This window comes from Falco peregrinus, chromosome 7 (assembly GCF_023634155.1).
Source record: "Falco peregrinus isolate bFalPer1 chromosome 7, bFalPer1.pri, whole genome shotgun sequence".
Classification (NCBI taxonomy): Eukaryota; Metazoa; Chordata; class Aves; order Falconiformes; family Falconidae; genus Falco; species Falco peregrinus.
Genome location: NC_073727.1, coordinates 19584311 through 19611510, shown reverse-complemented (window position 1 = coordinate 19611510; position 27200 = coordinate 19584311). Strand labels below are relative to the sequence as shown.

At 45.2% G+C, this 27200-nt stretch overlaps 1 protein-coding gene across 14 annotated transcripts in view; it reads right to left on the bottom strand.

The window, feature by feature from the left end:
- EXTL3 (exostosin like glycosyltransferase 3) overlaps nt 1–27200 on the bottom strand; it is a 130783-nt gene that overhangs the window by 48932 nt on the left and 54651 nt on the right. For 6 of the 14 annotated variants that reach the window (XM_055809957.1, XM_055809959.1, XM_055809955.1 and 3 more), the window contains one exon: nt 10833–10927. The exons of 3 other annotated variants lie outside the window; for them this stretch is intronic. The gene's annotated coding sequence lies outside the window, so the exon portion shown is untranslated. Of the gene's footprint in view, nt 1–10832; nt 10928–14467; nt 14557–17185; nt 17424–27200 lie in introns of those variants that run through there. 5 more of the 14 variants (XM_055809956.1, XM_055809967.1, XM_055809960.1 and 2 more) reach the window with 3 other exon arrangements.

The window sequence follows — 27200 nt, the reverse complement described above, 5'->3', positions numbered from 1 at the left end:
TTGAAGGCACTTTCCCTTTCCCAGTGCTCCCCAGCACATCTGGATCATCAGGAAGTTTGAGGAAAATAAAAACAAGTCCGACTCAAAAGGCAGTCCACTGGCCTGCCTAGGAAAGCTTCCCTAAAGGTCCTTAAAAAAACAACCCACCACCAAAAAACACCCTAAAAGCCCACCCTGTCTTTCTTCTCAGTTAGGAAGCAGTATCAGTGCTATTTGTCTTCCATTTTCTACCTTGTACCCACGAGCTTCAATAGGAACCCATGAAGTAAATGATCATCAAGAGCTTCGAAAAAAGTCCTAACGTGGAGCTAATATCAGCTTTCCCCAAGCAGCAAGCTAATTTTAGGTAATGGCCTTCAACCGCTCTATAAAAGGCATGGAACACCCAGGTGAGACCATGTTCTGACCTTTGAAATTAGGCTGGGCTCTTTGCCGAGGGAGAGAATCGACTAAATCACACACACAATGTTTTCTGCTTGGGCTTTTCAAGATCTCCAACCAGCAGCGGTGTAGGTTTAGTCACTGCCCCCACAGACTCTGACTCGCACGTTCACAGCTGAGTAACTGGAGCACCAAATGGCTCCGGACAGCATCAGCAAAGCTCTGCAGACAAATTCAGCGAGAGCAGAAGCCGTCCCAAAATGCTGATGAAAAAAACTAAGCAAAACCAAAACAACGTCACCCTTCTGCAATCCACTGAAGCAAAACAAACACAAGCAAATTGCTGAAGAGCACACCGAAACCTGCTGTGTGGCCACTAACCGATGCCAAGCCTACTGCACATTCATCCAGGGCTCAAACCGTAACATTGTCTCCATGGGCTTGTCTCCACTTGAGGTGTACATCACATGTTGCCCCTAAACTGACCTCATCTTCTGTCCCAAAATCTCCAGCTCAATCATCACCCTGCGCCCCTCCAAGCCAGGCTGGTTTACGGGGAATTAACTGCCAGGAACTGATGCCATCAAGACAACCTCCAGCAGATGCTACTTCCAGATTCGGGCTGCAGATCACACCCAAGAAACCAGGCTCACAACCTTGGGAACTGGTATCACAACCTGAGACAGCCCAACCGAAGACAAAACTTCCAGCAGAGCCTGGCAGAACAGCTGCTGATGGGTTTCCAAAAATAATCCAGTTCCCTTTCTGCAGTGCCTGATGTCCGTTTACTTATAGCCACCTAAAAATAGCCCTTCCCATTTGGATTAATGAAGAGAGCTGACAGAAGTGAAAGATGCTCATCACTCCACACACACACAAGACTAAAGGAGATAAAATACTTCTGAAATGCAGCATAGGGAACAATCCCACACTGGCCTCAAGAGAGCCAGCTGGATGGGCCTAATGATTCTTCTCCAACAACAGCTGTGATTGAGTTTATTTCCATTTTGTGTGATTAAAAAAAAAAAAACCAAAAAGCGACACTGATAAAAGGGAGAACAAAAAGTCCAAGATTTTAAAAGGAACTAAAAATAAAATACTTGGTATTCACTTGGCACCCTACCTTGACAGCATTTTACACATGATCGCCAAGCAGTCCTCCATAAACCAAAAGGAACATGCAAGTAATTTATAGGCAGGGAAACCAAGGCACAGAAATGTTAAAAATTCAACTCAATCCTCAATAAAATCAACAGCAGGAGTAGGTTAAAAGGGCAGGCATTCCTGACACACCTTCCTATACTCATGCTACAAGATCCCTATCCCTATTTATTCTTCATGGAGCCAACATTAATTGTTTCCATTGCCTGGCAAGTGTAAATGGATGCCGAAGACTTCAGTGGCTCCTCACAAGGAGTTACAGTCCATTTAGCTGATAAAAGTTAACCAGTTTTCCGAGCCTGTTCACACCTCACAGGGAAAACACACTTTTTCAAAATTCAAACATACAAGTTTAGCAGCAGGATGCCTGAAATTAATCCCTTTATTTAAACACTAACAACTTTTAAGTGTCTCTAAGCAACTGTAAAGGCTTTATTAGCTAAAGCAATGAAAGCCCGCAAGCAGCCAAGTCAAGACAAAGCCAAGGTTATCCGCATTAAGTTTCCAAGAATTAACTTTGACAACAACTTTGCTTTTCAGAGTATTTGTACCTCAGAGGTAGGAATAAAGAGGACAGCAATGCAACTGGAAAGGCTGCACTCACCCTGCCCAGCTTCCCACACAGCACCTTGCTGCTGGCAGAAGTCTGGGGCAGCGGTGGATGAAGCAAGCCCCCCCAGAACCCACTCCCATGGCCACAAAGGGCAAGAAGGGGATTGGGAACAGCACAGATGTACCGTGGGCAAATTATACCTCACTGATCTGACTGCCTTCTGGAACCAAGTGACTGGCTTGGTAGGTAGATGAGCGTACAGCAGCTGGTGTTGACTAGCTTGACATCAGCAAGGTTTCCGATGTAGTCTCCTATGACTGGATATACAGGGACAAAACAAGTGACTAGAACAGGAGCCCAGAGAGGTGGCAGATCCTCCATCCCAGCGACAGTCAAACCACAAGTGGATGAAGCCCTGAGCAGCCTCACCTACCTTTGCAGTTAGCTTTACTCCAAGCAGGACGTTGGATTAGAGGCTTACAGAGGTCCCTTCCAACCTGATTTGTTCTACAATTCAAAGACATACCAAAGAACATGGAAGTCTTTCCTGGAGATTCCTGAACCAGATGAAGCTGTAGTGTACAATAAAAATAACTCTTCATGAGCTTTTCATTGAACAGATGACCTGGTGACAGGGGGATGCCTCCCTGCACACCGTGTTTCCTTCTCTCTAACGTTTACATCTTAACAGAGGAATACATCTGTTCAGTTAAGACATATATACCACTGACATTAAAATTCCAGGTGCTTTAGTGGTGCCATAAGACTTAATACCTGTAGGATGTGACAGAACAGTCATGAGAGCAACACTGTAAGATTAAATGGGTTGGGTTGACATTAGAAGATGTTTTAAGAGACATCCTTTTAAGGATTCCTCTGCTCCCATCTCTGTGCTCAACCACGACATAATCATTTCCTCAAACCCTTTCACGTATCCAACACACAGAGAGAAACACAAGGTGTGCACATACCAGACTGGATCCCGTCTGGTTGCTTTAAGTAGGAGGAAAGATGAACATATTAAATGCTGTCTTTGAAATCTAGGTGTCACCAGGTTTGGGATATTTTTTTAGACACGTCTTCTGTTGTTACTGGAAAGTGTAACTACTGAGTTTCACTGAAGTCAAAAGCTCCTCTCGGGTTTGTTTTCCTTTCAGCTTGCTCTAACAGCTGCCTTATCAAAATCCACAGAAGACAAAAAAATCTATGGTTCCTAGCATACACATTTTGAAATGGTTTCAAGTGAAAAGTTTTCACCTTTAGTATGGTCTTGTAAGGCACACAGCTATCTTCCTGATGTTGGTAGTCTTGATCCAGAAGGGAAAAAAACCAAACCCGAAACCACTGTTTTTGCTGACTAGGATTGACTGACTTAGTGAGTATCAGCAACCTTCAAGGACATGGTGGAAATCACAAGTGCTGGATGCAGCTCCCTTAAATCCTCTAACCCTCTGCTTCTCTGCTGTAACGTGCTGGATGCAGTTCCCTTAAACCCTCTAACCTTCGCTTCACCGCTGTAACAGCCATTTAAAGCACAGATAAACTCACTTTCAGATTATTTTCGTAAAACTGAAGGTCAGCAAATTATTCTGTAATTAAGACTGTAACATAATTCTCAGCCTGATGCATAACTCAGGCCTACTCCACTGAACACAGCAGGAGGCAAGAGGTGTGCGACCTATTTTGAGGTCTGACGTGCCCCATGGAGACAGGCCTTGATGACAGATTTCGAGCCACATCTTGCAGCAACATGTATTGCAGCCTTTCCAAGCCCTGGCTACCCCACTGCAAGCACCTGAACTCCTCTGCAAACCTTGGCCATGTTTAGTGACAAAGTCTGCTTTTTTGCATCTCTTGGCACTGGCCAACTCCTCCTCCTTCACCAGCTCAGAAGTTGCCTCTTGCCCGCGATGGCTTTGCAGGTGAAGAGTGAGCAGTCACACTGTGCAGTCCTCAACAACCCATCCTTGCACCTAATATGCTCCTGACTCTCTTCACAGTCAGCCTGAAGAAACGGACTGATCTTGGCCAAAAAATCTCAACTATAGAGAGGTCATTCTAGTATTACCCAGTGGAGGGCAACCACACATACACAACAGTCAGCATCCTACTATCTGATAGAGAAAACAAATAAATGCACTTTAGTCCCATTTCCAACCATCAGAAGAATTTGTGTATCTTTCCCATTCCCCTTTATTTATGCCTATGCCCTTCCTTGTGACACTTAAACAGCAACCCCCAAACAGCAGAGTACATTCACCTGAAATTAGGCAAAAAGAGAACCTAAATTCCTCAGCTCCCCCACTCAGCAGCAGTTTGGCCCTTCTGCCCATACATGAGGAGGACCTGCCAGGCCACACAAGCAAACCACGCAGCAGAAAAGCAACACTTTCCCCCTTGCATTTGAGCATGTAGCTACGTGGATAAGACCACGGGAAGAGTTTCACCACTTTTTGTTTGTTTGTTTTTTATTTTCAGATATGAGGCCTGAGCTGTAAGGAGCTATTGAAATTATGTACTAAGAGAGAACAGCAGCTGTGATCTAGCAGGAACAGATCAGCACCTGGCAAGCCTTCAGCAAACAAGATTCTTACCCAGCCAAGTAATATGTACAAGATATAAAGGTGAAGGCAGGTGAAGGATGTATGGGTCCTACACCACACAGATAAGCCATGGTGCTTCTAATTTACAGAAGGCAGCAGTGCATCCCCTTTGGGCAGCAGTTTCTTTCATGCTATCCAGAGACAAAAAGCTAAAGCAAGCTACTATCTTCAGAGGCTTGACAAAAAAGCAAGCCAAATCAAATACTGCTTTAACAAGAGGTAATCCAATAGGTTCAGCCGAGCAATTGTTTGAACAGTCACTGTGTTTTGGTACAAACACAGGCTGAACATCAATAATTCTGAAGTCCAGCCTAAGTAGATCTTTAACAACTAGGAAACAAAACACTCCTTTTTCCTTCACCGCTCCAGCAAGCTCAGGCACCTTTCCACAGTCCACCCAAGCCAAGTGTGTCCATGCCCCAGCTAAACCACAGAGTGAGCAGAGCAGCGCTGCTCTGCGTGCCACTGAGCTAACTTCATCAGCTGAACCGATAACCCCCCCTCAACTTGTTAAGACAAGTTGGTCGCTGTACATGCCATTGACCTAAGGAGAATACATCAGTCACAGCTGGTAATTTGGACACTGGAAGCAAGGAAACTGCTTGTGAACTGGCTATTAATAGCAAAGGGACTGGGGATATTTTCTCCCTCTCGTGCATGCCTGCCTACCCTGCTTGCACAAACCCTTTGAAGCCTGTATCAGCCTGCTCTGATGCTCTCATGGTTGAAAGTGAAGCAGGAGATGGAGGGGAAAGGGTTTGTTCAGGAGCACCCAACAACCCTAACTTCTATGCCTTGGGGCAGGATATCCTGCAAGTAATGCCATTCCTCAGTACTCGGCCAGAAAACCCAGGGAAAGGCAGGTGTTTGTGGGAGAGGCACTGGGTGACTCAGCTCTTCGCCCTCTCCTTCCTCCATCAACATTTCAACAGCACAATTCACTGGTGTTACAGGGGTGAGACACAAGGACTGCCTCAGTACATGAAATGGAAAGTCAACAACCCAATCAACTCTGATTTAAGGATACTCACTTCTTCATCACCATTATGCTCTGTTGTAAAAGTCACTTTATGGCCTTGGCTAATCTGGGGTGCTGTTGCATCATCACCTGGGAAAATGTTGTTGATAAACAATTACTAAAGGAGAAGAAAAAAGAAAAAAAAAAAAGAAAGCAGCAAACAGAAGTAAGTGCTTCTCCTCTGGCCTGCAAAGGATCTTTCTGCACTCAAACCGCTTTGGGCTGCAAGAGTTTTAGTTGGCAGTTTGCCTGTAGGTTGTGCACAGCACCCGAAGCACTGTACCACAGCACTCCTTCACTGTGTGCCAGTAAAACACTGTGGCTTTTGAGCTGGGGTGGGGGTGGGGGGGGTGTCAGTATCATTATCACTAGAAAAAGGGGAAAGAGGGGCTCTGTGGTTTTGGTATGGGCTGCCACAGCCCCAAGGCTGTGCCAGTAGATCCATCAGTTCTCTGGCCCCAAGTCCAGCTGGTGTAATCCAGCCTCTTCTGTGCTCTTAAACATCCTCACACTCTTGAACACTGTGGCTACATCTGACCTGCCTTGCGGGTTTGGTTCCTGGTTATGCTGACTTCTGGCCCACAGCCAGGGATCATGCTTGTCAATGGCAGCCAGCCAAAGCCACCACTAAGTGGGATACACCCTGGGAAGCGAGTCCCAGTACCAAGGAGCATCCCCTCGTGTCCCAGTAACCAGGTTCCCAACCCTGAGCTGTACATCTCAGGGTGGAGCCTGGCCTTGACAGCCCATGGCTGGGGAAGGACTGGGAATCCCGGTATTATGCCAGTTCACAGCATTCAATAACAAATAAATACCCATGAAACACATGGGAAAGGTTATTACTTCAGCACGTATAAAGGAGACATTGAAGTGACAGGGAACTTCACTTCCCACCTTTTGAGGGGATAATACAAACCAGCAGAGCAGAAGGAAATCCAAAACATCATTTATCAAAGCAGCAACAGAATTTTGTCAAAGGAGAGATTTCACAACAAGGATGCTTTTGGCATGGGTGGGGATTAATGGCAAAACAATGAAGCAATGCGAATGATATACGATTGTTTCTTTGCACAAAGTGCTGAAAAGTTTTCAGAAGCTTTATGAAATTAGAGCTGCTTATGTTTAACAGCTAAAATAAAAAGGTGGGGAGGGAGTGCTTCCCCTGTGCATTTCTCTAGAAGCAGAGCTCATGATCATACTCAGCGGGAAACATGCAACTTGTTGAGCACTCTCAGCACCTTCCTTCCCACCGAGCTGCAGGCACAGGGGAAGCTCAGCAATTTCCAGAATTGGGTCCTTGCTTTTGTACCTCTCACCTCTCTCCCTCCCCACGTACTCTCCATCCTCCCTTTGACACACACAGATGGAACGACTCACAATAACACGCCAATTAGGTTATTTGAAGCCTTGCTACTAGCTACTCTAAATGCAGGCACATGAAGCAGCAGGATTTTGCTGGTGACATTTGGACCACAAATGAAGTCCCCAAGAGTAATAAACAATCAGGTAAAGAAATCTGGAAAGAAATTACCCAGCACACCTTGTCTTCTTGGCCCCCGTGAGATCCATATAAAATGTGTTAATGCATCTGATTATGATCTAAATTACGTGCAGAGGCTCCTGCCAAGCACTCTGTGAAGTTTCTGTATTGTTAAATTGGAAGCTATTTAAGAATGGTCCAGTCATCATGTTTCAAATTAGATTTGGGAAAAAACATCTTCCTACTTTATTGCTGGCTCCGAAAACAGGTTTGCAGGAGAAGGTTGATTTTTTTTTTCTTTGCTGAAGAAAGAGCAGAAGTGGTGACAGAACAAAAGAAGAGTCATTCTGTTACCTGTGCTTGTATCGTAACCTGAACCGTGTGGATTTACTGTACACAGACATGCCAGAAAGCAACTTCAGTTTCAGCTGGCTTTGTAGATGTGTTTTTTTTCCCAAAAGGGGGTATAAACACCAAGGTGTTCTCATGTACACATTCCATGGACCGTAAAACTTCGAAAGAAAGTGTTTCTGAAAATGAAGAGTTCAATGAGAATGGTTTGCAGAACATCATGCGAGACTCACCATGCCTGTAACAGCTAGCTGAGCTGTCGCTTACTCTGCCAGCAAATCATTGTGTTGCTTGGAGGCACGCAAGAAGGCTGTTTTTCTTCCCAGAATGCCAAACCAACATTGGGGCTTTTAACAAAAAATAATAGATACGCACCTCCCAGGTATATATTCAATACACAGAAGTTCAGGAAAGCATCCACCATTTTACGTGGCAAGCCTGACCACCTCACCTGTAGTTAAAATACCACCAACCCAACCTGTGTTTTATCATCTGCTGGCATCTGACCAAGCCTTCACTGCACTGATCAGCATCTCCTTTCCACTGCATTGCCGGTTTCCTGAGTTAGAAGCAGAGCCAAGGTCACCTTGCTCAGAAAAGATCTTTAAAAGGAGGGTCCCTGTATATTAAAGGCCTTCCATCTATTACCCCTGCCCTTTCAAACACATAGCTGTAGCAACAACTGCATAAATTAGGACTAGGAAGACAGCTAACATATAATAACACTCTTACATACTTATTTTGCTCCATATGTGCATATAAATACATACACATACATAGATAAACATATGTGCCAGACAGCTGTCTGCACCTCCTCTCAAGGTGCACAGTTCATCTTTAGTATAGGGCTTAATACTTCATCACTATAGCATCCAGCATAACAGGCATTTCAAGGTATCAACCACACCCAGCCCCTTTGGTACGTCAAGATGGTCATTTGATATCCACAGCAACTGTTGGACACATTTAATATCACTCCACAGGATGACGTTAGAAGTTAAGCATTAGAAATCCACCTTTAAGGCATGCCTTTGTTTGGTGCATGTACTAGAGCCCATGTTCCAGCTTCTACCATGTGCTTCGCTTCCACCTCCAAACAACAAGTCACGCAGCAAGGAAAACAAAACGAGCCATATGTTAGGCCTAAATGCTGAACTGCAATGTCCTTGGTCTATCTTTTAGCATTTGTTCTCAAAAACATCAACTAGGCAACAAGGCGACTATGCCAATGACCAACACTTCTGCCTGCATTGAAGTTCAGCACAGCCAAAGACCGAATTCAGGAGCTAGCAAATGTAAAACTCCGCTCAAGCCAGACCTTGTTATCAGCAGATCTGCAGGAAATTAGGGATCAAAACTACCACTTCTAGCCACCGTGGCAATATAGTGGTTTAAACACCAAAAAATGCTTTAATGTAGGATCACAGGTTGGATCCCAGCCAGCCAACATCACCGCTTTAAAGGGAAATATTTATCTTTTCAAAACACTTACTAGACAACATGCTAGGTGCTTCAAAGTAAAACCTTCACTAAATAACCAGATTTTAACCTGAAATTCTGCATGCTGGTGATTTCTTCTGCTGCAAGCAAGACTGATTCCCTTACACACCACGCTTATTTTCTCTCTTTCTCTCTTTTTAAGAAAAATAGTAATTTTCTCTTTCAGTTTAACTTTGAGGCAAGATGGAACACCACAGTCTGGCCTCAAAGACGTGAGATCTTTTGAACTCTGAGTCCGCAGGCTCTCACAGGAGCTGAGCTTGAGGGCTGCTCTGGAACAAATCAAAAAGGATTTCACTTGCACAATGCAGCAAAAAAACCCTCCTACATGTACAGATAGGTATGTGGTTGGGGGTGCGGAGACAGCTAACAAGTTAAAAAAAAAAAAAAGAAAACAAAAAGGCAGTGCCATTATAGCTTGATTGCCACGATCCCATAACCTAAACACTATCCTGCATGGCTGGATTTCCTGGAGGAAATCACCACACAGTTGTAAAGTCTGCTGGAAGTGGTTCAGCCCAAGTATATATAGAACAGATGCTCCAAACATGACACACAAGGACACAGCACTCCTGGAGAAATCTTTTGACAGCAAGTCAAAACAGGGGCTTGAACTGGTCACACGTCATTAGAGATGCAGCTGTGATTTTTTCACAATTAGTAGCGTTCAAGGCCAAAAGGGACCCTGACAGCACCTAGCCTGCTTCTCACTGTATCACAGGCCATTACATTTCATCTAAGTTTTCCTAAGAGCAGGAGTTCGATCTGGCAGCCAAATCCCAACTCTAATAACTGTGGTGGTGCCCCGTAACAATCTGTGTGCTACCTCCACTCAGAAACTCAGGCTGCTAGAGTAGCTTTGCATAGGATACAACTGCCTCTTGGTGCCCTTTCGTCCCTCTGCAAGAAAATCCCACTCCTTGGCAGAGACAGAAGTGACTCTGTGCTCCAGCTACTTTGCTTCACGCTTGACACCTTTGCTCAAGCCCACATTCATCAGCAGTTTTGACAATACTCCAGTGTTTGACTGAAGGAGCTCAGCACAGGGCACAAAATCTCATCCTCTGGCTTCTTTGCAGGAGTGAGAGCAAAGCTGGAGAAGCAGAAACGCGCTGCCAGCAGCAGTGTCTAGCCTCTGCCTGTGGTTTCCACTCAGCCACACACCCCTGCAATAGCTGCCCAATCAGCATCCATAGGCTAATCCTTACACAGTGAACCTACCTTGGTTACAAAGTGTTTCGGGATAAGAATCTGCCCAATGAATGATGCTAAAGAAGAAGAACTTTCAGGTTATGTGCAGAGTTTCACAGCGCAACTCCCCACTGAGCTGTCTGCAGGGATTTGGATCCCGAGGCACCCAGACACTGAGCCAGCCAGCAAGGCCGAGGCCATTAGCTACATTATGATTTTAAAAGCCCTGTTGAATCTAAACTGCTGAAATCAGAATAATGTGAAATGCCACTTCTTTGCCTGCAGTTCTGCCAACTGAATTTGGCTAAAACTTACAGCAAATAATAGATCATTAAATAAAAGAGTTGATGGCCAAAAGAAATACGTAATGGGCTTGATTAAGTCTCCATGGATGACACTGTACCGCTGCTGTCCAACTTTTACAAGCTTTCCCCATCTCACCATTACTTTACCTTGACTGTGGGGAGAAGGAAGAGTGTTGCTAGAAGAATGCAGAGATGTTTTGATGGACTGTGTTAAAGTACAGCAAGGGAAGGAGCAATCTAATACCAGGCATGGAGCAGACTGACACTGCGGTGCTCGTTTGTGCTTTACCTTCTGCGTCTTGGCTCAGCTCTGTCCTACATCACACATTGACTCCTTCACTACTTTTCTTCCTTCTCCCAGCATGGATCTCAAGGGTTCTTCTCCTGTTTAATACAAAAACACAAACAAAACCACAGGGACTTAAGAAACCTTACCTATCGCCTAGAGGCACTATATGCAAGAGAGGCTACCTATTAGCACATCGGCTGAAAACACTCCTTCCAGCCCCTCTCCAAACAGATGAGAAATTCACAACATAGTTGGCCTTAAGACTGCAAGCTCCCCTAGGTTTGATAATCTGGGATACTGGGGAGTATCGGAGGCTGGAGGATATCACCTGAGGAGACAGGCACAGGATTAGCCCTTGGGTGCTATGATGCCTAGAGCAATGAGGCACATCCTCAGCTCCTGCATACTCCTTGGCACAGCAAAGACTCACAAAAGGAGGGCAGGGCATCTGTAGTAAAAAGCAGACTGCCGAAAATACCCCAGGCAAAGTTCTGATGACTTAGACTTCTGGTCCTGCGCCCCTTCCATTGCAGTGACACCAGGAAAATGAACTCTGAGCCTTCCCTACCTCAATTTGATGGATTGTAAGGGCAGTATGCATACCGACAGGGACAGATGGGTACAGAAGGACACAAGAGATGCTTTTGGTTGTCAGCCCTGTCGCTAACTTGCTGAGTTACCTTCACTCCACCAACTCTCAAAGCTGGGGCTGAGGGTACTTTGCCCTGTAAGAGCCAGTACAATCTACAGCAGCAGAACTGCAGCGGTAAATGATCAGCATGTTTTACAAACATTGCTGCTGATACCTTCCTCTAAATGAGACAACCTGGAGAAGGGATGTTTCAAATCCTTTGTAGCTAAATGAGATGAGATGTGGGTCACCAGCTTTGCACTCGATCAGCTCAAAGCCAGTGAACAGGTGTTCTCAGCTCCCTTCACAGAAAACATTTCCACTACACCTGGCAACTGAGAGCTCTCAAGCCACATGCATGTGACCATTTCCCACAAAATTAAAAAAAAAAAAAAAAAGAAAAAAGTCTACTACACTGCTCCATAAGTGCCAAGGTCAAAGAGGACCACTGCAAGCCACCCAGTCTGACCTGTGGCATGACACACCATGAGCTCCACCCACCAGTTCCAGCCTCAAGCCCAGTAACTCGCAGTCATTTTTCATCCAGCCTTCTCCCTAGCTCAAATCCTCTCTCAGACACACTTCTGCTGCAAACTGTCTGATCTCAGCAGCTAAACATACAGAAAACAAATAAAATAAAATACTTTTTGCTAAACCAAAGTCCAAGGCTTTGGGACTATGGTTCAGCAGGCGATGCCTTTGCTGTAGGTGGCATCTCCTTTTGTTTCAGAACAGAAAGCGCCACGCATCAGCACAGTCCACATCCTGCCTTCATCCTCCTACACAGTCTTGGACAGCCACAGCTCTGGCAGCCAGTACAAACTTAAGTGTCCCAAGCTTCCCACCCCTACTCTTACTAATGTGTTCCATACTCACAGCCTTTCACACAGTCCCAGCTCCGCTGCTGCTCCCAGCAGAGAGCTGGTGCTGGTACTGGGCTCTGGTGACAAGACTGGCAGCTGCTTACAAAGGCTGCCTCTGTCCTTTTCACTTTGGCTAGCAAAATGCTTCCCAAGTGCCTGTGTCTCTGGGCTACAAAGAAGGAAGGTTATCATGAACGTAGCTCTTCTCTCTTGGCAGGCTGCAGGACATGGCACATTTCCATCTGCACAAGGCTACAAGACGTTTGCAGCAACGAGAACTAACAGCCACGACCCCTCCACGCCTCGCTCCTCCCTGCACGGCAAAGCTTCTTCCAAGAGTTCTCTAGAAATCACAACTGAAGATGTTACTCAACAGCCACAGCTGAGGATTTCATTTCAACATGCCCTGCAAAATACACACTTCAACGCTCACCCACATGATGCAAACCCAGCATCTGCACACAACCCTTGCTGGCTGTTTGAAGTCTGGAAATGTTTTATTACAAGCTTTAAATGCATACACTTTACAAAATAAAAATTCACATTGGAAAAAAACAAATCATTTAACCAAAGTCACAAATTATTCTGGGTCCTCAAGACTCCAGACGCTTGGGGCAAAGGACCCAAGGAATCAGAGCTCCTGGAAATGGGACACGCAAATTCACATCAGCCAAACAAACCACTTTCCTGAGAGCTTAGGTGTGGTTTGTTTTTGTAAAGCCTAATTCTAATGTAAGCTCTGAAAAACATTAGGGTGCTCACAGAATAAATGCTACCCTATGATAAAAGCAAAGCCCCTTCCCCAATAAACACTGTATAACTTACATAATGTAAAAATTACAGCATATATTAGCGACAGTGATCAGAATATAGTATTAACAGAAATAATAGTACACCAGCACAGGCTCACCCAAAAAGAAAAGCAGTTTCTCGCTACTCTCCATCAGAGAAGCGATGGCAAGCAGCTGTTATGACTTCATTTTATTTTTTATTAGTTTTTAGAAGCTAGCTATGCTAAAAGGTTGCACCAGTAATTTAAACTGCAGTTGTCAGCAGAAATGAAGGACATTGTGGGATACGTTTTATTCTAGCTCTTTTATTGCTTGGCTCCTTGGAGTGATACAAGCAGCTTAAGGATTTCAGAGGTACTGTCACAACAATATCTGGCCCTTAGCAAGCTGCCATTTCAAATAGGGGAAAAAAAAAAAAAAAAAAAAAAGACTGAAAAATGCCAGCCTTTAAAGAACTGGCTGGACCAGCAGAAGCTGTTCAAGAGTCAACAACTGCCAACTGCTACCAAATCGTTCCCTCACGGGGATGTGCACGTCCTGCAGTGTTACTCTCCCTTGACAGAATGAGAGGTGGCTCTGTAATACGTGGTAAATGCTCACTTTCGCAGCTCTGCTGAAACACATGCACATACACATATGTGTGTCATGACTCTCCCCGCCATCAATGGGAGCCAGCAGCGCTCTGGCACACATCTGCTGCGACACGGCAAGGCAGGCGACATGCTGCTTCACGTCCCTTAGGCTAAAGTCAAGCATGGTAGTGTGCAATGGGCTCTCCATGGGATGGGTCTAGATGGAATCTAGATGGACAGCACACACTCTAATTGTTGAAAGAGACCTTGTGCTAATTTGCTTCTAAGCAAGCCCCTCCTTAACCCTCAACCCTATGCACAAAAATCAGCTCCTCTGATGTATGCTGTGACAGAAACACAGCTTGCCAAGGTGCTGCTGGCATGTGGGAGGGACACAGCGCAAGCAGGCTAGGTTGGTCACCTCCTCCAGACTTGGTCCCAGAAGACAGAGAGGAGACACTAGAGATCTTTGGGGTGTTTGTTTCACCATCCCTGGCGCTGCCCCGTCAATCAAAGGCAGGTACTGCTGCTTCCCTGTTGTGCCAGCCCCTGAAGGGGATAAGCAGAGGACTGGAGCACAACAGGGCTGGCACAGACCCAATCCAGGAAAGCCTTAAACAGTGCTGGCAAAAGCAAAAATGTTTTGAAGATTCCCGAGACAGCAGGCATCTGCTTTCTGTCCAAGCAGCACCCCAGGGTTCTGTTGGGCTCTTCTCTATACAGATGATCAAAAAGCGACTTAATTTGCATCAGCTGTTCCTTGAACTGGGGCACTCACCGGCCAATTCAACTGCTTCTTCCCACTAGACCAAGCTGGTAAGAGATGCTGGTCTTCATCCACATCCAGCGACTCTGAACACCATGGGCCTGGAGGGCAGAGAACATCCCACTGCTGAAATGTCTGCCGGTTGCTTGCTCCAAGAGCCAATTACAAAAACTAATCCAGAAAAAGGGAGAGGGATGTTATTTTGGGGGAGGGCAGAACAGCAGCATTCTCGATCACAGTGCGTTACTTGGGGCACCAGACAAATCACATGACTGAATTCAAGTCCTGCTTCCCTATTGCTCCACAGAGTGATGAGCTTTCCCGAGGTCCTTAAGTACTAGCCACAAAACACATGTGGACCACCTTACTGCACCCCGTGGGGTATCTGCAGTGACAGGGGGCTCCCAGGGCTGACAAACCTCCACTGGAAGGGCATACAGGGTCACGTTTTCATCTGAATTACAGATCTTGATTCAGCACAGAGGGAAAAACCAGCTGAACCTGGGCCACTCCATGCTTCTGGCAGAGGCAGCCTTGCTGCCTGTAGATCTTGGTTGCACTACCGAGTTGCAGCAAGAGCCCAGCATACATCACCCAAGGCATAAGGCAGTGTTATTTGGTGCCTCAGAAGTGCCTCTACTACAAAGGTGAGGTTTTCTGCAGGAATTGATGCCCTAAAGATAATTTGTTCTATCTGTGCAGACAGAAGCCTTAGAACAGCATTAGCAACCCCAAGTTATTTCTGCACCAATAGCCTCAGCATCTCCACTGCTGTCACCTGAGAGAAAACCACTGATCACCATGATCTAACCCCAACTCAGATGACAGAACTACAGAGTGGTTTGGGTGGGAAGGGATCTTTGAAGATTATCTAGTCCAACCCCGCTGCCACAGGCAGGGACCCCTTCCACCAGCCCAGGCTGCCCCCAGCCCCGTCCAGCCTGGCCTTGAGCACTGCCAGGGATGGGGCACCCACAGCTGCTCTGGGCAGCCTGGGCCAGCGCCTTATCACCCTCATCATCAAAAGAAGAAAAAAAAAAAAAAAAGTCTTATGTCCAATCTCAGCCTACCCATTTTCAGTGTAAAACCACTGCCCCTTGGTCCTGTTGCTATGGGCCTTGTTAAAAAGACCTTCTCTTTCTTACAAGTCCTCTTTATCTTTGTATTTTGAGAGGATGCGATAAGCTCTCCCTGGAGCCTTCTCTTCCCCAGGCTGAACAACCCCAACTCTCTCAGGCTGTCCCCGTAGCAGAGGTAGGTGCTCCAGCCCTCTCATCATCTTCCTGGCCATCTTGGGACTCACTCCGACAGGTCCATGTCCTTCTTAAGTTGGGGGCCCCAGAGCTGGATGCAGCACTGTGGGGAGGGGGAAGGGGCAGGGGCATTTCACCAGAGGGGAGCAGAGGTGCAGAATCACTTCCCTCAACCTGCTGGCCATGCTGCTTTTGATGTGGCCCAGGATACAGTTGGCTTTCTGGGCTGCAAGTGCACGTTGCCGGGTCATGTCCAATTTTCATCCATCAGTATGCCCTAGTCTTTCTCAACAGAGTGGCTATCAATCCATTCACCCCCCAGTCTGCATTGATACTGGGGGTTGCCCCAACCCAGGTGGAGGACCTTGCACTTGACCTTGTTGAACTTCATAAGGTTCACACGGGCCCCTTCATCAAGCTGTGCCTCCCTTCCCTCTTGTTTATCAGATGTGATAAGTATTGGAAAACGGGTCATTCTTGACTGCCCTTGCTGTGGGTCCCTCCATGTCCCCCTCAGCATGTGCAGACACCACGCTAGGAGAGTTCTATGTTTGCTGAAGCAAGAGCTAAAGATGCCCCTGTGCCAGACAACCATGCCTTAAAAATCTGTGAAAACAAGCAAAACTTACTTTGCAAAGAATGATCTCTTAAGCAGAGGGATGACTCTTGTAGCTGGATTTCAGGACCTTTAAGTTTGGAAGCCTTTTTTTTTTTAACGTTTTTTTTAAAAAGTTGTTCAGGTCATCTTTGATGCAAAAAGTCATCTAAAAGGAGGAGGCTGTCAGATGGTCTCTCAGCAAGGCAGTATCTGTTCCCTGGGCATGGACTCAGAGCCTTGTGAACTCCCTATGCCATCTGCATATTATATGTTTGCACTCCAAGCCCCATGGACGCTTCTTTGATGAGTTACCATTTGGTGAGCTGGAGCCAAAGGTCTCTCCAGATCACAGTAATCCACAGGATGTGACATATTTAATGGTTGAAGACCCCTCCATACTTTGAAACAGAAGTTTGTTGTCGCAGTCTTTTTTAAAGAACATTTAAAGTGCCTTTTTTCCATGTCACTCCTGTCTTTCATCCTCAGTTATTTTGCTAAGCAAACAGGGTTGCATTCGGCACAGACAGAGCAGAACAGTGCACACGCTGCAGAGACTTTTACCAACATCTGTCACTCACTCCACCATTAACCTTTAACTGTGCGTCTCACTGCTACTGTCCAAAGGAGAAAGGCAAGTGACAGATGTCTGCTGCAGAGAACCTCAACAAGCATGCGTGCAAGTTAAGAATTGCTTCACAAAGTAAAAAGGAAGCTTTGCCCTAAGCAACCACATTAAGTCATCAAGCTCACCACCAAGTGCTAGAGATGGGAGAAGTCCATCATGGGGACTGCTGCAATACATAAACTAGAGATTAAACCTGTCCTTATGTCTCAGCAAAGATCGTTGTGATTACAACAAGAGAAATGTTAATACTGTACTGTGTACAACAGGCAGGGTCAGTGCCTTGAACCTCTGGGATGCAGGGCTGGAGGAAAGCAGCAAGAACACAGGCTCAAGGCAGAGCAGGACATGACTGATGCAGAGAGCAGCTATGGAGAGATGCCCAGGAAGGCTCCCCTGCTCCCTGGAGAATCCAGCCCTGCTCTTAGACACATGGTCTCCTCCTGGCCTCTCCAGCTTGCTGTTCCAACATAAACAAATAAGATCTACATCCTCCTGGAAATTAAAAACAGCATCTCAGATATATACACAGACAAGCTCTCCTCCTGCCCCACAGGAAACCAGGATGGAGAATTTTCAGCCCTCGGTGGCCTGGAGCAATCCACGTTAGTGGGGGCTGGAGAAGGCCAAGAGTGAAACACACAGCACTAAATGGCACCTTGGGATATTTAGCTATCTCAGTTTTCTTTTCTGACCTCATCTCTTCACTATCCAGATAAATTTGCCCATTTCCTTTCGCTCATGCTCACAGCGTCCACTAAAAAGCTTTTTCCTTTACCCCTGTCACAGAAACACCACAATCTGCTTTCATCTCACCCTTTCCTGACAGTTACATTCACTTGCTTCCCTATTTTCTCTTCTTTCAATGCTCTCATGCAAGCTGTAAAAAACATCCCTCATCCCCCTGTACCATCATTATTTTTCACAGTCAGGCATGCTATTGCTTATCTAAAATCTGTTTTCAGTACGGTTATTTAAGCTCATTCTCCCACACCAAGGTAAACAAATACTGTAACCTAATACAGAAATATGCCCGTGAAAATCATTCCCGGCATGCAAGGCTCTAACCCAACCTGAGCAGAAGGCCAACAAGATCAAGACATGGCACACTACACGAGCTCAGATCTGCAGCTCCGGTGGGCCATCCGTCCCTGTCTGAGGCACGGTGGGCTTCAATCTGCTCCACTGTGCACACATGTGCTGGCATCTCTCCAAGGGTCTCTTCTCCACCAAAGCTGCTGAGCTGACTACAGTGGGGACAGAGACATCACACAAGGTCAGGCAGAAGGCATTTCTGGCACCCCCATACCCATGCCGTTAAGGAGATTCCAAAGTCCATCAGAAGCTTGGACCACACAAAACATTAAATAGAGCTCTGATACTTGAGAGCAGCAAGTTTCCCAGGCTAATGCAGGCAACGTCACATAAAACTGGCAACATAACCATCTGGGTCCATTAACTGCACTTGCTCTATAGCATTTGCTGTCTGAATTGTTTATGCCTCGTTTGAGCACAGAGGCTACCCAGCATATTAATACTCTGGAAAAGAACATGTAAAAGGGAGCTAGAAATGGGCTGTTCGGTGTGCCGCTTGTTATGTCAGAGCTACAGTGCAGCCTGCAGTGGGATAAGGCAGGAGGCATCTATGGGGGGGGAGGGGGAAACACAGAAAAAAAGAAAAAAAAAACCAGTAAGCCCCTATCTACTTTTCACTTTAGCAAACAAAATCATATAAACAGTGAAATTAAAACCTGTTGTTGGCAGAGCAGAAAGAGTATCAAAGATTTTATAATCCCACTGCAAGAAAGGAATTTTAAAAGGCTTGTGAAGAACAGGAATAAATTGTTAAGTTTCTTCTGCAAACCCAAACAAAAACAACTGATTTCCCAGAAACAACTGGGAAATTATTCCCCCCCCCCACTCCTGGCCCCAAGTCCAATGCTGCTAGCAAAGGATTAGTTTCTACTGCCTTCTCCTTACCCTTTACTATGTCAGTCTGGGTTCAGACTCGCATCGAAAGTCAAACAGGTTAGAGACGCCCTAAAAGCTCCTGCCTGCCTGCTGAGTCACCGGATGGGAAAGGCATTTAAGCTAATAATTTACCTTAGAGCTCACTAGGAGCTTTCCAACACACAAGGCAGGGTGTAGCTCATGCTGGAGATGCTCAACTGAAAGGTCTGTGCATCCCCAACCACCTACTCCAGAAGCCACAATCTCCCTTTTGTGTCTTCTTGCAGGAGACACAGCTCTTGACTGTGCGCCTTTAGATGACCACGTGACTATCTAAATCCCAAACGGACACAGATCCCCTTTAAAAATCCCTGAATTCCCTCGGCAAGCTCAAGCCTGCCAACTGAGCTGATCTGATGATGCACAGAGACAGCTTTGCGTAGAGAGAGCAGGGCTTGGCATAAGAAAAGGAGGAACGCACAAGGATGTTCAATACAGAAATGAGGGTGGATAAGGAGAACAGGATGTTTACCCCGGCACTGTTGCTCCTACCATTTATCAACAAGGTGTAACAAGAGACAGCATTAGGATGTACCAGGGGAGGGGGAAGAATTTTTTCTTTAGCTACCTCAGAAAAAGCTTTAATGAAGAAGCCACATTGTACATGCTCCTCAGGCTTAAGACTTTCAAGGATAAGAAAACGGACCTTCAAATTAAGGTCCTCTGTGGCTGACTTATCCTGCTTTACCTGAAGTCATAGCCTACTTTGGGAATATGACAAATCCTTTTCACATTAAACCAGTTGGGTGGCACAATGAATTAGCATGCAAGTGGAGGGATGCTGAGTAGGAGCAAATTAGCCCATTCAAAGAAGAGCAAAAGGTGCATTAGAGTCTGCTCAGCACAAAAGTCCTTCCCTCTTCCACAGGCAGATAAAACACAGAGAAGCAGCAACAATTCCTTTCAGAAAATTATCCTAAGCTTCCAGTCCACTGTGGATATTCATTCAAAAAGAAGCAGTCCAAGCAAGAACTTCCAGCTGCAAAACCACCCTCTGTTTTCACATGGCATTTCACTTTCACAGCAAAAATGGTGCTATGGGATTTTGCCTTCAAGAAAGGGCATGGAAACTCCCTTCGCTCAATGCCACCAAACTGTTGTCACCACACACAACTGTGCTGACACGAGGTGTTCAGAAACCATCTCCTGACCTGGCCCTGATTTTGTGAGAGACACTGGACTGATACATATCATCGCTTAGTTTGTGACCATGCCACCGACTTTCTGCACAAGCAGAACAGCCTCACCCTCTCTGTATCTCTGCATACCAACATGTAAAGCAAAAGTAACTTGTTATGCATCTTCCAGTAAATCTAGTTACCTGCTTTTCATTCAAGAACAACCTCCAAAGATGCATGCAAGTTTGATCCAAAAAGATGCAGTGAATCCATCCCTCCCTGGTAACGTGCTCCACCAACTAATCGCAGCCCATGTCTACCTTCTAACATTACCTTCCAAATAGCTGGTACTTCTCCAGGTCCTCTCCAGTGGACTTGGCAGCATCCAGCATCCTCTCCCCACAAAAGTGAGTCATGTTTCAGTCTTTCTCTTGACCAAACACAGAAGGAGATTTTAAAAGTCCACATATTTTCTCCCTGTTCCAAATACTGCCCTGCTGCTCCTTCTGTGTGTTCTCTAGATTTTCCCATGTCTATTTTAAAATACGATATCAGAGCTAAATAAGCTATTCCACCCATACTTTCATAAACAGATATTTTGGAAATAAAAACATCCCTTGTTCCCGTTTCCCAGTTCACATGTCCACAGATGGCATTAAACACTTCTTACTGCACTACCACTCTGGGACTTGACGTAGATGTGGCTGCTCAGTACCTTTTCGCAGCAACTGTTTCTCCAGGCATGGCCCATGCTGCTTGCTCCTCCTCCACATGCAGCTTTGTTGTGGGTCACTTCACATGTGATTTGTGGGACTGCAGTTTACAAGTCATCTGGATTACCTGAAGTCTTTTATCATCCTATTGTAATGATTTATAACTCCATCAGTTTTGTGAAGTCCACAGATTTTCCAGGCGGCAACTCTGTACTTGATGAAAAGCACAAGAACAGCAAGGGTGTAGCTATTCCTAAGAACCTGCATGATCACACTTAGAGCGCTGCAGCTTTACCACAGCCTTTATGTGACTTTTATTTCCTACACTGATGAAAGAAAAGCAGACACAGGAGCTTACACTGTCTTCACGACAGCTTAGACACTGTCTCATCATGCAAAAGTGAATTCGTTCAGAGCAGCGGTTTACCACGAGCTCAGAAAGAACCCACTCCCACCTATAAGAATAAGACATTACACTCAATTTCTTTTCACTATGGACAAGGGAAAACTGATTAGGCACAAGTCATCCTTAAAAAAATGAATCTGCTTATCTACTATCCATCAAATCACAATAACTTGAAAAACTGGCAAATCTAAGTATTTGCCTGGGAATTAAGAGAAATACATCTGTCAATGACCCTCACGTTTTCCTCCTCCCATCCGGTACTCCTGCAGGCCTTTCATCACCACAGGAATGATGCTCAGTGCTACCAGCAATGACACTCGATCTGTAACTTTAATATACACAAAAGCTTTATCAGAAGGTCATTAAAGTCCAGAGGCTCTCAGGGCAACTTTGGTTCCACCTAACCAGACTGTTGCATTTTGACATAGGGTGCGTCTTTTAAGTCAAGTAGGTTGTTAGCTGGTCTGTTTTGTTACAGAAGAATATCTCATGCACTTACTAACTCCTGCTGGACAAATTGAGCAGAGACAAGATGTCTGTTCATCTCTGCCATCCTGCAATTAAAACTTTCCTTTATGAGGCAGACAGGCACAAAACGCTCCATAACGTCTCACCATACTTCTTTTTCCTGCAGGTCACTGCCACCTCCACCAAAAAGAAAAAGAAAGGTCATTACCCTTGGGGCCCTGCACGACACTCCAAGCCAAGAAGCCACTGCACCAGCCCAAGCGGCAGGAGTACAAAGAATCCACAGGGCTTCAGGTCCCTTTTCTGCAGACTTCAGAGTATGTTGAAGAAAAAGGCACAATGTATCAAATGGAACCTGTAAAGTCTGATCCAAGGTGTCCCTTGGGGATTTTTTTCTGCTCCCTTGGGCCTCCGTTTCTGCAGGGTCACAGCATCTTGCCTGTCTGCTTCCTGAAGGCACTGACTGCCAGGTACCAGAGCATCTATGTCCCACGCTCTGCATCTCTCTGATGCTCTGCCCAACACCTGAGGGTGTGAAACACTGCCCTTAAGCCCACTTCCAGCACAGTTTCTTACAGAAACAGTATTTGTGCAAGTGTGTTTTCTTACATCTCTTCTAAAATCTTCTGAAGCAGTTTCAACCCAGACCTAGCCCAGGATGAAGCTCTCCAGACATTAAGGCTGTCCCTCCATAAGGACATGAGCCTCAGAGGCAGGGACAGACTAGGACCAACAGCTTCTGCTAATGCGGGGATGCCTCAGACCTCAATATATCTTCATATAGATGTATTTCATCATCTTTGCCAACTTACAGCTATATATACATATATTTTTTCACATACAGGCACACAGAGGACAGGTCCCACTGACCCCACTAACCCTGCAAAACTAGATCCAGGGTCTCCAAAAACAGACACTGCTCTGAAAATGGTATTTCTGAAGAGACTGTTTCCAGCAACTTCCCCAAAATGACACACTATGGCAACAGCAAGGAGAGGATCAAACTTGAGGGTGATATTCAGTGATACTTAAGCAACACAGATTTTCTCCCTCCTCCTCCAGTTCCCTGCCCCTATTCTCCCGCACATTTCCAAACTGGCCCAATTTTGGTGGATTTTTATGAGAACAGCAAAAGAGACATCTGCCAAGCAACAAACCAGTGCTCCCAAGTGCAGGGGCAATGTGACTTGAAATGGTCACTGTGCCTTTATTTTTTTTTTTTTTTTTTTTAATTGTAAGAAAGTGTGTATTTTCAGTCTCGTTCTCCAAAACAGCTGAATAGTTTTCACTAGAGTCTTCCCAAAAAGCACATCTCCCAGCAAACAATTAGCTAGAAAGTTCTAGCCCCAAAAGTTTGACAAAATATGAGCAACCAAAAGCAGGATTTTCAAACACAGAAAGTCTGGCAAACTTTTAATAATAGGTGATCGCATCAGCCCCAGGTGCACTGAAAAGTGAAAATCTGGTCAAACTGCAGATAAAGATTTTACACCACCAGACACATCAGGCACCTGAGTTAGCTATCTGGTGTCTCTAGGATCTCTCTGAAGTGGGAAGAAAAGAGAGAGAAGCAGATACATTCCTCCCAAGGGCAGTTCAGGACACCTTTGCCAGATGCTAGCTCAGAAATTCCTCCTCTCTCTCTTGGCCACTCATCTGTATCAGCAATGTGCGTGGTGGCTGCAAGCCAGGAGTCCTCACCTCCCTTCAGAGCCCAAAATCAACCTCCAGCTTCAAAAGCACTTGTGGCAAAATAAGGCTAACTTTTCTATCATTATAACTTAACTCTGTTCAAAATACAATAATCGCACCTTAAGTTACATGTTCTCCAAGTGTTTTTATAAGATCAGTTACAGGGAAATGATAGCAAGGAGATGCTTAGGAATGCCACCATTCCCTCTCCTGGCCAAAAACCTGCATTAGTCCCCAATTAGGGCTCTTTATCCACCTTTCTCTGCTGTTTTGTTTTGCTGCATTATCCAATTTAGGCTCCACGCTCCTCTGGAAAAAGACCTTGACATTTTATTCATTCATAAAAGTTACTCAGTACACCAACACTGCTTTGCAAACAAACACTGATTTTAGCCATAAAGGTACCAGTTTTACATAGGCATTCTAACAAGTACATTTTAAGCAAAATTGTCTTTAAATGTCCTTCTGTTCTTGCATAGACCACCAGCAGGATTTCTGAGCAGGAAGAAGATAATGCTTGTTGTGATACACGATTAACATTTCCATAATCAGGATTTCACGTTACTCAAAAGCAATTTGGTGGTTCTTGTTTTCAGCAATCCCTAAAGCAAGTACTGCCTGGGACAAAGAAGAAGATGGGCAGTTACAACCCTTGCAGGTCAAACACCACCAGACACCTTGCATGTTTTGCATAATCCCTTGCCCAACTCTGCTTCTCTACATCTGCAAAAAATTCCGTATCACAAAAAAATCAGACAGCATTTTAACCAAGCCCACCAAGAATAACAAGGAATCAGAAGCAAATGAGATCTTTGCAGGATGCCGATATAATCTGACACTGCCAGTCTTTTCAGCTCATTACTTTTGGCAGTATGGGCTCCCCATGCGGTCCCATGAAGCACAAATGACTTAATCAAGGGACCTCCCTTGGGGTGAGGGAGACGCACAGGCTCTGTCAGGCTCATGAATAAGAGCATCAAATCAAAGCCTGGGAAATCAGTGTCACCCTATGGAAAATTGATGGTATCAGCTGGTAAATTCTTAAGCTGTTAAGTGGTGCCTTACTCCTGTCTCTGTACCACAAACTCAACTGCCATGAGCACAGTGGAGACACAACGAACACTAAAAAGCCAGGATCGGAGAGTAGAAGCTGGTTTCCAGAAGTCCGTGGAAAAACAGATCAACGTATCTGGATAGTGCCACACTACTGCCAGGCAGTTGAACTCCTGGTGTTCCTTGCTGTTAAAACTCGCAGGTCCCAATGAGATGACAACGAAGTGGCAAGAGCAGACAGATGATCAGGTTGAAGCACTGCTAGCCCATAGCCAGCACTCCGATACATGTCAAGTACCCTTCCACTGCTAGGTAGGACAACGCATACACATGTGCACGCTTGATTTCCAAAATTATAAGTACATTCTTTACATCTCATTATCAAGCAAAACCAGGCAGCAACTTTATGGTCACTAAGCTACTTGTGCATAGCCAGTGCTGCAAAATCTGCATTGACTTCAAGTTCTTTACCATTAACGCATTCCCCATATTAATCTTCCCCAAATGATCCATACTGAAAATTTATGTATGACCCTGTATTAAAACCCACGGTAACTATCTCTCTAAACATGTCATGGCACTTAAATACATGAACATAGAGCGCCTTAAGAGGCTGATGAGAATCATTTTCTAGTACATTGGAAAGGACAAACTGTTTTTATGGGTGTGTGTTTTATAGTCTGTTTTTTCAAATTAAGATTAAAATAGTTCCCAGATGGAAGCTGTATCATTCCAACTTCAACCTAAAGAATACCTTCTTTATTTTTTAAAAACAACAAACAGGCAAAACTTCAGAAAAATCTGACTGCATGGAAAGGCTGACAGTGTCTTACGTTGCTCAGACAGGACTCAGAGGCATGGTGGAAAAAGCCTTGAGATTTTTCTGATCAAAGACTCAAATAAGGAAATAGTTTCAAAATAATGGCAGCAAAGTTTGTCCTTATTTCTACAATGGGTGCATCAGACTGTGGAAAACATCTTTACAAAGCTCCAGGCATCCACACAGGCAGCTGGAGCAGGAAAAGGATTCCCTTGCCCACAGTGTGCTTATCCGCTGCCTCAAAGTAGCTTTCCTTCTGTGAATTGGTATTTTTCTTTTTTCCTTTTTTTTTTTTTTTTTTAATTAAAAAGTGTCCCATATAGCTATAACATGGCTCTAATACTCTTTCCAACTCACAGCACCTTAACAAGAAGCAACCTCTAAAGCTTGAATTTAGCTTTTAATTTGCATCAGCAATGCCTAATGCAGATGATAGTCCAGCTCATCTCTTATTCCAGTGCTGGAGAGAGCCGTGCCACTTTTGCCAAACTAGTACTTGCAAAAGCAGAGAACAGAAGGCACAGGAGATGGAAGCAGAATTCTTGAAAACATACTTCTGCTAGCACATGAAGGTAGAAGTACAATCAGCACCTGGTTTTATTTGCATCTTCCAGGTATTGCAGAGACCATACATACTTATAATTTGGTAAGGACAAACACAGAAGCAGTTTGATCTGTAGGACCATAAGGATGGAAAGAGTGGGTCACTTGGCAACTTCCAGCTCTGGAGGTCCCTGGCAGCTACAGGGTAGGAGAGAATAGGAGGGGAATCACTATAAACACTTGCTCTTCCATTCTTCCCTAAGCATTCACTACTGCATCCGCACAGGATGCTGCTCTAAACAGAGATCTGGCCCGACCAAGCAGTACAGGTCTTTTCTTTCAAATGAAGCTCTGAACAGCCTGCTGCGTACTGACTCTTCAAATAAATCAGGCTTCAAGAAGCAAAATCATTACCATGGTAGATACAATGCATCGAGGGAACAACTCTGGTGCCTTTCACACAATGCAAGGTTTGGTCTTACTCCAGCCCAGTCAGGGTGGCTGCATGCCTCTCCTGAACACCTTCCCCATGCCTTGCCCAACTCCTGGGCAAGAAGCTGTGCCCATTCATCGAACTCAGCAGCAGCCCAGCACTCCTCAGCACGTCACCCGCCAGCCCTCTGCCAGCAGATCACCAGGGAACAGAGAGGAAACAAAGACATGTTCTTCAAAAGAGATGACTAGGAGGAACTCAAAGCAGATCCTCATTTCCTCCTCTTAACTCAGACACTTCTCATTTCCTCCCCATGCACTTCATCTCCTACCTGTTCATGGCTTCCTCACTCCAATTTCTTGCTCCTACCCCAACCTTCTTACTTTCTTCACCCACTACTCAGCAGCCCTCCCTTCTTTTCAATGTCCTCTGCTGACACCAAGTTCCAACCTACTTTACAATTTCTGCTGGGCATGGAGATCCTGTTACAGCAGGTCACTGAAATGTTGCCTGAGCTTTGCAGTTTAGCAAGTATCAAGCTCATCCCATGTCCACAATGTGGCATCCCATGATGCCACAGCTCATCCCAGTCCACAATGCTGTCATAACTGTTAAGAAAACTCTCACTCTACCTGATGAAGAAGAAAACTGGTTTGGCCAAACTAGAGAGGTGGGAGTGAGGAGAATGACTTTGGTTTTAAGAGGATCTCATAACTGGGTAGCAATCGTGCTGTCAACAGGAACAAGGCACACCACACTGGCAGAAAGTTACCCTTTCTCTAAACAGTTTTAGGCAACGCAGTCAGAAGTGGAAACACCAGCTTATTTCACACTTGTTTCCTCCTGAAATTAATTTTCCAACTGCACCTCCATAATTCGTCTTCCAAGTGGCTGTATCTTCCCTGTATTCACAGTTCTTATTCTCAAGATTTTAAAAGGCTTATCTCAAGCAGAAAAAATGTGTGATATAAATCCTAGGGCCATTAGCCAAAGTGGGCAATCCGAAACTCCTCAGT